Below are 11,426 nucleotides of genomic sequence, written 5' to 3' on the forward strand. Positions count from 1 at the left end.
AAGGACTTATTCAATAAAACCCAACTTTTTTTTTAGTCTCTGATGTTTATCAGCATTCAATGCCTTCGTGAAAATGCCTGCTGTCATTTCTTCAGTAGGACAGTACTCTAACTTCAAGACTCCTTGTTCCTGATGATCTCTCAAGAAATGATATTTCACATCAATATGCTTGGTTCTTGGATTGACTCTTTCCATCTGAGCAAGAACAAGACATCCTTGATTGTCCTCTTTCAGTTTTGTTGGTGCCAACTGTGGTTGTCCTAATTCTGTCAACAATTGTCTTAACCACAGTAGTTCTTGACTCGCATGTGCTGCGGAAACATATTCTGCTTCTGTTGAAGATAGTGTCACAATTGACTGTTTCTTACTTGTCCAACTTATTGGTCCACCTGAGAGGAAAAAAAATATGTCCACTAGTAGATCTTCTGTCAGTTGGATCTCCAGCCCAATCTGCATCAACATATCCTGTTAAAATGCAATCATCGCTTGTGGGTAATTTCAGCTTAACATTGCTAGTTCCTTTCAAATAACGTATTACTCTCTTCACGGCATTCCAATCAGCTTTATTTGGTTTTGGTACCTTTCTACTCAGGATTCCTACTGCTGCTGCGATGTCTGGTCTTGTAACGGTCGCTAGATACAGTAGTTTTCCTATTGCTGTTCTGTATTCTTCATTATTTGGTAGCATATTTTGTTCACTGTTCATCTCTTTGAGATAATTAGTTTCCATTGGAGACTTTACTGTTTTTGCATCCTTTAATCCAAATTATTCTGCTATGTCTTGAATCATGTGATTTTGATTCAGTAGGAAACTTCCATCTTCTTCTCTTTCTACTTGTATTCCTAGATATTGTTTTACATTTCCCAAGTCTTTGATTTCGAAATGTCGCTTCAGGATTTTTAGAATGTTTTCGTTATCCCTTTCTTGTTCAAAACAAATCAAAATGTCGTCTACATATGAGTATGTAAATCCATCTATTAATCAGCCTTTTTGTGTATAAGCATGGATCAGCTTTGCTTCTTTGAAATTTTTCATTTGTAAGTACTTCCGTGATTTTGTCATTCCACGCTTTAGCTGCTTGCTTTAAACCATATATGCTTTTCTGTAGTTTACAAACTTTGTTTGGATTTCTTTCATCTTTGAATCCTGGAGGTTGTTCCACATAAATGTCTTCTATTAAATCTCCATTCAGAAAAGCTGTCTTTACATCCAGATGTCTCAGTTGCATCTGTTTCATTGCTGCAACTGTAAGTAAAGTTCTTATTGTAGTGTGTTTGACAACTGGAGCAAATGTTTCATCATAGTCTTCTCCATATTTTTGAGAATACCCTTTAGCTACGAGTCTTGCTCGGTATCTTTCAGCTGTGCCATCTGTTTGGTATTTAACTTTAAAAATCCATTTACATCCTATGGTTTTTCTTCCTTCTGGTAAATCTGTTAGTGTCCATGTATTTGAATCTTGCATGGATTTGATTTCCGTTTCTGTTGCTTCTATCCATTTATTAGCTTCTTCTACAGGAAGTTTAGATATTTCTTCCCAAGAAGTAGGCTCATAGATTTTTCTTGTGCTTGTCTTGTATGAGAGACGTTTCGGTGGTTTTCCTTTGTTCTCTCTCATTGAACGTCTTGGTTCTGTGTCTGTTTGTAGTTGTGATTCTTCACTTTCAGTATTTTGTTCTTCATTAATTTCTACTTCTTTCTCATCAGATATTTCTTCAGTTGTGTCATTATTGGTTTTCTCATTTTTTGTTTCAACTGAAATCATAATGTCTTCATTCAAATCTTCAATGAATGTCACACTGTTACTCACTGTAACTCTGTCTGTTTTGGGATCTAGGATTCTGTATCCTTTGCAATTTTCACTATATCCAACAAATATTCCTTCCATGGATCTGTTTTGAAGTTTGGAACGTTTTTCTGTTGGAATGAATATGAAAGCTTTACATCCAAAAACTTTTAAATGATTGACTCTTGGTTTCATACCTTGCCACAGTTCATATGTAGTTTTCATCAGTTTTCTTGAAAAAAGTCGGTTCTGTAGATAAGTAGCTGTCATTGCTGCCTCACCCCAATATTTCTCTGGTAGTTTGGAATCCGTCAGCATACATCTTATCATCTCTGTTAGAGTTCTGTTTTTCCTTTCTGCTACTCCATTTTGTTCAGGTGTGTATGGAACCGTTTTCTGGTGTTCTATTCCATTTTGTCTTAAGTAGTCTTCTATTCTGTGACCTGTAAATTCACCTCCATTATCACATCTGATGACAATTGGCTTCCTTTGAATTTGTTACTTGATCTTGTTACATAGTCTACAAGTTTATCAAAAACTTCACTTTTGTTTTTAATTAAGTATGTGACTGTGTATCTTGAGTAATCATCTATTAAAGTCAACATGTATCTATTGCCTCCTGATGTAGTCACTTTCATGGGTCCACATATACAGTGGGGCAAAAAAGTATTTAGTCAGTCAGCAATAGTGCAAGTTCCACCACTTAAAAAGATGAGAGGCGTCTGTAATTTACGTCATAGGTAGACCTCAACTATGGGAGACAAGCTGAGAAAAAAAAATCCAGAAAATCACATTGTCTGTTTTTTTATCATTTTTTTTTGCATATTATGGTAGAAAATAAGTATTTGGTCAGAAACAAACAATCAAGATTTCTGGCTCTCACAGACCTGTAACTTCTTCTTTAAGAGTCTCCTCTTTCCTCCACTCATTACCTGTAGTAATGGCACCTGTTTAAACTTGTTATCAGTATAAAAAGACACCTGTGCACACCCTCAAACAGTCTGACTCCAAACTCCACTATGGTGAAGACCAAAGAGCTGTCAAAGGACACCAGAAACAAAATTGTAGCCCTGCACCAGGCTGGGAAGACTGAATCTGCAATAGCGAACCAGCTTGGAGTGAAGAAATCAACAGTGGGAGCAATAATTAGAAAATGGAAGACATACAAGACCACTGATAATCTCCCTCGATCTCGGGCTCCACGCAAAATCCCACCCCGTGGGGTCAGAATGATCACAAGAACGGTGAGCAAAAATCCCAGAACCACGCGGGGGGACCTAGTGAATGAACTGCAGAGAGCTGGGACCAATGTAACAAGGCCTACCATAAGTAACACACTACGCCGCCATGGACTCAGATCCTGCAGTGCCAGACGTGTCCCACTGCTTAAGCCAGTACATGTCCGGGCCCGTCTGAAGTTTGCTAGAGAGCATTTGGATGATCCAGAGGAGTTTTGGGAGAATTTCCTATGGTCTGATGAAACCAAACTGGAACTGTTTGGTAGAAACACAACTTGTCGTGTTTGGAGGAAAAAGAATACTGAGTTACATCCATCAAACACCATACCTACTGTAAAGCATGGTGGTGGAAACATCATGCTTTGGGGCTGTTTCTCTGCAAAGGGGCCAGGATGACTGATCCGGGTACATGAAAGAATGAATGGGGCCATGTATCGTGAGATTTTGAGTGCAAACCTCCTTCCATCAGCAAGGGCATTGAAGATGAAACGTGGCTGGGTCTTTCAACATGACAATGATCCAAAGCACACCGCCAGGGCAACGAAGGAGTGGCTTCGTAAGAAGCATTTCAAGGTCCTGGAGTGGCCTAGCCAGTCTCCAGATCTCAACCCTATAGAAAACCTTTGGAGGGAGTTGAAAGTCCGTGTTGCCAAGCGAAAAGCCAAAAACATCACTGCTCTAGAGGAGATCTGCATGGAGGAATGGGCCAACATACCAACAACAGTGTGTGGCAACCTTGTGAAGACTTACAGAAAACGTTTGACCTCTGTCATTGCCAACAAAGGATATATAACAAAGTATTGAGATGAAATTTTGTTTCTGACCAAATACTTATTTTCCACCATAATATGCAAATAAAATGTTAAAAAAACAGACAATGTGATTTTCTGGATTTTTTTTTCTCAGTTTGTCTCCCATAGTTGAGGTCTACCTATGATGTAAATTACAGACGCCTCTCATCTTTTTAAGTGGTGGAACTTGCACTATTGCTGACTGACTAAATACTTTTTTGCCCCACTGTACGTCAGTATGCACCAAATCAAGTGGTCTTTCGCTTTTCATCTCACTTTCTTTTGGAATAGATATACTTGTGGCTTTGGATTTTATACAACAATCACATCTTATGGTAATTGAGCAATCTGATATCTTTAAATATTTTGTCAATTCTTTTCTCTGTAGTTCCCTGATACTGTCAGGGTGTCTATGTCCTAGACGTCTATGCCACATGTGAATACAGTTTTTGTGATCATGTGTACATACCTTCATCTGTTCCTTTGGTGTGTCAAAATGATATAATTGTTCATCTGCCTTGACTTTGGTTATCATCTTGTTTCCTGCAATAATTGCACACTCATTGTCTTTGAATTTCACTGTAAGTCCTTTTGCTGTTAAACGTTTCACAGATAATAATCCGCCTTCCAATTTTGGAACATACAACACATCTTGTACAAGTATCTTTGAATCTTGTGCGAACTTGTTTGAACAATTTAGCATACCTTGTCCGATACTTTCTGCGGTTATTTTGCTTCCCTCTGCGAGATAAATGGCTTTTCTTATCTAAATCAAGATCAGTAAAGAAATTCTTGTCACTTGTCATATGACTCGTTGCTCCTGAATCAATAAACCAACCAAGTGATGATTTCTTGTCTGTTACTTTAAATGTGCCATTCCAATTATTCTCACATGAATCGGAAATTGTGTTTTTTACTTTCTGTGTATGCTTTTTATGTTGTAATTTTTGTTGTTCTGCTTTCCATATGGTACAGTCTTTCTTTAAATGACCTTTTTTCTTACATCTGAAGCATTCTCTTGTCTCTTTATTATAGAGTTTTTGGAATTCTGTAGCTCGTTTTCACTGTCCTTTTCAGTAGAAGAATCATTTCTTTGTTCTTTTCTTCTCTGATATTCATCTATTAGTCTTGTTTTCACAAAATCTAATGCAATGTCAGTTTCTGGTCTCGTCTCAAGGGCATTTATCAAGGCTGTATACGAATCTGGTAAACTGCACAACAATATAGCTGCTACATTACTTTCTTTAATATCTTCACCAATAGATCTTAGCTGTGATATCACTTCCATCATTGAGAATATGTGCTTCTGCATATCGTCATTTGCACTCAATCTCATACTGTACAGCTTAATAAAAATAACTTGTGATTCAAGCTAGGTCTTTCGTACAGTTTTCTTAATGCTTCCCACATTCCCTTAGCTGTTTCTTCATTTCTTATATGTATTAATTGAGCATCATCCACTAATAAGCTAATGGTGGCTCTCGCTTGTATATTCTTCTTATCCCATGTCTGATTATCTTGATCTGGTCTTGCTGTAACAATTACTTCCCATAGATCATCCTTAGATAACAACATCTCTACTTTGAATTTCCATAACTGATAATTTTCACTATTCAGTTTAGCTACTGTAAATTTCAGTTCTGTGGTACTCATCATCTTTATATAGTCTTACTTGTTTAGAGAGTTGTACTGAAGATATTCTCCTGTATGTCCTGTGAATTCTCTGCAATTATATCCAGCTCCTGGGATCATGAATTCCTCTGTCACTCTGTATCTGGATTTATTTCCTTCTGTTTACAGAGCTTATCTGTGTGCTCCGTTATCTGGGGTTATAAACCAGGATCCTTCTGCCTGGGCTTGTAGTGCAGACCTGTAGTGTCTGGGGTGCCTGGGCCCATAACCTGTTGCAGAGTGCGTCTTCTTGCAGTCACCGCTGTACTTAGGAGAGCTTCAATCAGCAAGATATCTTGAGTAAACAATATTTACTTCATACTGGATAAACATGAGATACAATTCAGTGTCAGACAGTCCGTGCACTGAAGACAACACATTCATGAAGAAAAGCAAAACAGAAAGTAAGAAAACAACCAACAACAGAGAGCTTCCCTCCCCACATTACAGCAAGTATATAACTTTACACACTATCGCCATCTGCTGTCTGGTTAGTATAAAGTCCTCCTTTCACTTATAATAAGTCCTAATCTGTTGCATATGCCAACAAACCTGTCTAAAAGTAAGGAAATACATTACAGGCTATAGTGCAAGAAAAGCAATGAAGAGCATAAAAGAAAAACATGCACAATAAACCAAGTACAATAAAAAATATGTTTATTGGATATACAATAAAATGCTGCAGAGTAGCAGGAAATTATTTGAAAATGAATTTGCATGGTAGAGACAGAGAACTGGTCAGTAAAAGGAAGCACCAGTGATTTTTCACATGACAGCAGTGCTTCATACAGTGTGCATCGCATTTATAGATTTCCGACCCCACTAACGTTGTGTCGTCAAAGCAAAATTAGCAGAAGTGTAAGATGCAGAGGCAGACTGGTGGCTTAGTGGTTAACACTGCAGCCTTGCAGCACTGGGGTCCTGGGTAAAAACTCCACCAAGGACAACATCTGCAAGGAGTTTGTATGTTCTCCCCATGTTTGCGTGGGCTTCCTCAAAGTACTCTTGTTTTCTCCCACTCTCTAAAGATATACTGATAGGAAGGTTGAGATTGAGGTTGTGAGTCCCAATGGGGACAGTGCCAAAAATGTCTGTGTAGCGCCGTGTAATTAATGGCGCTATATAAGTAAGATAACAAATAATTAAAATAAGCAATTTCTGTGAGTTGTTTCACACATTTTTTAGACCAGCCCATGCACCAGCAGAACAGAGTACGAGTCTGTCACGTAATGAAAGACTGGAGAAGACTGTGCAGGAGTATCGCGATCTCAATACCAATGCCATCAAAGGGGGTTTGGGCCCTTTGCATTTCAAAAATGGAATAGTGGCCTGAGCTTGCCTTTCATGCCTTGGAGGTTTTGTCATGCCTGGCAGATGGCGTTCTATCAGAACGTCTTTTCAGCGCTGCTTGTGGTGTCCTGACAAATAAGCGTATGCACCTGTCTCCAGAAAGCATAGACCACTTAACTTTCATCAAGATGAACAAGTTATGGATCTCCAATGACTTTAGCACCCCAGTCACAGACTGAGTGATCGTTTCATGTGCTGCATTGATCTCACGTTATTGCAGTCTGTGACACCTTTATAGTGGCTTCTGTGCCTCCTGTGGTGATATCAAACTTCTGTGATTGTCAGGAAGGAAGATATTGCTCGTTAGGAATTTCATAAAATCCCGAAGGGTAAAGAACATTCCACAACCTGGCCCACGTGAGTTCTTCAAAGGGAGGTTGAGTGGGTGTAACTCAGGTGCTGAAAAACTGTCAAGGCGAATTATGATCTATGTTCAATGCTAAGGAAGATACATATCAGTATAGGCTTGATCCCGTCAACCACACATTTTCAATTGAATTACTTCCATCTGCTAGCTGAGCCATCTGTGACCAGCATTGTAAGTTTGTCTGTTAATCCCTTTTATTTTATGTAACTGTATATGCTGTATTGTTTTGTCTCCTTGGTAAAATCCTTTGTATATTTCTTATAAACACTGCCTATCATTCTAGATTAAATATAAAATGTAATGTAATGTTCTGTTCCATTTGTTCTGTAAACCGCACCCTGAATCCATACCAGGTGTACAGTCAACCTGTATAAAAAAACGACTGGTGGTGGCAGTGAGTAGTTCTTGGGTTATCGTGGAGCTAGCAGTCACCGTACCGGTGGTATATACACATATTCTATGCTTGGGAATCAAAGCAATCAATCTATACTTGGACAATAGAGGGCAGTGGATGACTGTTCGTGACAAAAAGAAAACAGAGGGGTGGTTTAGCATGACTCCCCTGGTCGTGATTTTTTACAGTGCTCCTTCTGAGCCCTCCTATGCAATATGGCATACTTTCGCATTGTTTTAATTCCTGTGATGCACCTAAAGGGTAAATATACTTCTTGAATGTGGTTCTGAACACCATGAAGGGTGCAGTTTTTAAATTTGTGTCACTTCTGGGTATTTTCTGTCATATAGGCCCCTCAAAGTCGCTTCAAATGTGCAGTGATCCCTAAAAAAAAATAGGTTTAGCAAATTTTGTTGGAAAAATGGAAAATTGGTGATAAACTTTTAATAATTCTAACTCACTAACAAAAAAAACTTATTTAAAAAAAATTGATGCTAATGTAAAGTAGACATATGGGAAATGTTATTTATTAACTATTTTGTGTGGTATGGCTATCTGATTTAAAGGCATAGAAATTCAAACTTTGAAAATAGCAAAATGTTCTATTTTTTTGACAAATTTTCAATATTTTCATAAATGCAAATCATATCAATCAAAACTCATCACTAACATGAAGTACAACATATCACGAAAAAACTTTCTCAGAATCACTGGGATACTTTGAAACGTTCCAGAGTTATTAACTCAAAGTGACAAATGTCAGATTTAAAAAATGAGGCTCGGTCATTAATGTACAAAGTGGCTCGGTCCTTAAGGGAGTCTAAATCTTCTAAATGCAGCAATGTTTTAATTTTGAATCACTGAACAATAATACCCAGCATTTCTGTAGTTACATAGCATCAAAAGTGCCACAGGATGTAGACCACGGATGGAAATGTATTTACGCATATCTATTTGTAGTAAGCTGCACTGAGAAAGTAAAAACAAGAATACAATAGTGATCGATTGTAGATATAGTCCAGAGCTGGCAATATACAGCAAACATCATTTGGTGTAAGGGACTCTGGTGGCTGAGATGTTTGCGGTGGCTCTTTTCATCACCTTTTGGAAATAAAAATGCATCTGTTGAGCTGAGCTATCTTGTATGTGTTTGATTTTAGGCAGCACAATCTCTTGAGCTCGAGCTCACATCGTCCTAACTTAGCCTAGGATTGGGCGCACCTTCTGTATTTACTTCTGGCCTAATGGGTGCAGCAACGCTTTCTGCTCTTCCAGAGAATAACTGCTTAGGACCACAATACTTAAAGGTACCGTCACATTAAGCGACACTGCAGCGATATAGACAACGATGCCGATCGCTGCAGCGTCGCTGTTTAGTCGTTGTGTGGTCACTGGAGAGCTGTCACACAGACAACTCTCCAGCGACCAACGATGCCGAAGTCCCCGGGTAACCAGGGTAAACATCGGGTTACTAAGCGCAGGGCCGCGCTTAGTAACCCGATATTTACCCTGGTTACCATTGTAAAAGTTAAAAAAAAACAAACAGTACATACTTACATTCCGGTGTCTGTCCCCCGGCGTCAGCTTCCCTGCACTGTGTCAGCGCCGGCCGGCCGTAAAGCAGACCACAGCGGTGACGTCACCGCTGTGCTCTGCTTTACGGCCGGCGCTGACAGTCAGTGCGGGAAGCTGACTCCGGGGGACAGACACCGGAATGTAAGTATGTACTCTTTTTTTTTTTTTTAACTTTTACAATGGTAACCAGGGTAAATATCGGGTTACTAAGCGCGGCCCTGCGCTTAGTAACCCAATATTTACCCTGGTTACCAATGAACACTTCGCTGGATCGGCGTCACACATGCCGATCCAGTGATGACAGCGGGTGATCAGCGACCAAAAAAAAGGTCCTGATCATTCCCAGCGACCAACGATCTCCCAGCAGGGGCCTGATCGTTGGTTGCTGTCATGCATAACGATTTTGTTAACGATATCGTTGCTACGTCACAAAAAAACAACGATATCGTTAACGAAATCGTTATGTGTGAAGGTACCTTAAGTGAAGAGACGATAAGAAGGGCCAGTAGATTGACAAATGCAGAGATGGGGCATTATTTAGAGAATTCTTAACTTTTTACAAAATATAAATATCTGATACAAGTGAAAACAGCCAAAAAGCTAATGGGCATATTCACCTAATGTAAACTGTATAGAGACATCCATCTACAACCCCAGGCAAAAATTATGGAATCACCGACCTTGGAGGATGTTCATTCAGTTGTTTAATTTAGTAGAAAAAAAGCAGATCATAGACATGGCACAAAACTAAAGTGATTTCAAATGGCAACTTTCTGGCTTTAAGAAAAACGAAAATAAATCAAGAACAAAAAATGTGGTAGTCTGTAACCAAGCATAGGCAAAAAATTATGGAATCACTCAATTCTGAGGAAAAAATTATGGAATCATGAAAAACAAACAAAAAAAAAAACACTCCAAAACATTAGTATTTTGTTGCACCACCTCTGGCTTTTATAACAGCTTGCAGTCTTCTGAGGCATGGACTTAATGAGTGCCAAACAGTACTCTTCATCAATCTGGCTCCAACTTCTCTGATTGCTGTTGCCAGATCAGCTTTGCAGGTTGGAGCCTTGTCATGGACCATTTTCTTCAACTTCCACCAAAGATTTTCAATTGGATTGAGATCCAGATTATTTGCAGGCCATGACATTGCCCCTTATGTGTCTTTTTTCAAGGAATGTTTGCACAGTTTTTGCTCTATGGCAGGATGCATTATCATCTTAAAAAATGATTTCATCATCCCCAAACATCCATTCAATTGATGGTATAAGAAAAGTGTCCAAAATATCAACATAAACTTGTGCATTTATTGAAGATGTAATGACAGCCATCTCCCCAGTGCCTTTACCTGATATGCAGCCCTATATCATCAATGACTGTGGAAATTTGCATGTTCTCTTCAGGCAGTGATCTTTATAAATCTCATTGGAACGGCACCAAACAAAAGTTCACGATTCATCACTGAATATGACTTTCATCCAGTCATCCACAGTCCACGATTGCTTTTCCTTAGCCCATTGTAACCTTGTTTTTTTCTGTTTAGGTGTTAATGATGGCTTTCATTAGGCTTTTCTGTATGTAAATCTCATTTCCTTTAGGCGGTTTCTTACAGTTCGGTCACAGACGTTGACTCGTTTCCAACCATTCGTTCCTCATTTGTTATGTTGTGCTTTTCCTGTTTTGGAGACATATTGCTTTAAGTTTCCGGTCTTGATGCTTTGATGTCTTCCTTGGTCTACCAGTATGTTTGCCTTTAACAAACTTCCCATGTTTAGAACAAAAAATACCATGGAGAATGACATTCCCCTTCTTGAAGAAGCGAAATATATGCGAAACGCGTGTCAAGGGGTTTCAGCAGAAGAACCTATACTTAATATCAGCTATTTTGGGTGAGTTATAAACAATCTTTGGGTTAACTGTGATCCTTGGGGGGCCTGTCATGTGGGACATACTTTATGGTATTTACTAGCAGCCCCCTCTTCCATGTACTTATCATCACTGAGATGTTCATGAATACACTCAATATATTGAGGTCTTTTCTTTACTCACCCTTGGCGTCTTCACTACTTTTACCTTCTGGTCAGCCTGCTGTACCAGCACGTCCCTGTACTTATTCTCCTCTTTTGTGCCCAAATTACTTGGCTAAATAGTATTTGTATGTATTTCTGATTCAATAAATGATTTTTTGGTTTTTATTCTGCCGCTTGGTGTTTGTTGTACTCCATGGTGTTCTTCGTTCTTATAATTTCAGGA

This window comes from Ranitomeya imitator, chromosome 5, assembly GCF_032444005.1.
Source record: "Ranitomeya imitator isolate aRanImi1 chromosome 5, aRanImi1.pri, whole genome shotgun sequence".
In the NCBI taxonomy this organism is placed as follows: Eukaryota; Metazoa; Chordata; class Amphibia; order Anura; family Dendrobatidae; genus Ranitomeya; species Ranitomeya imitator.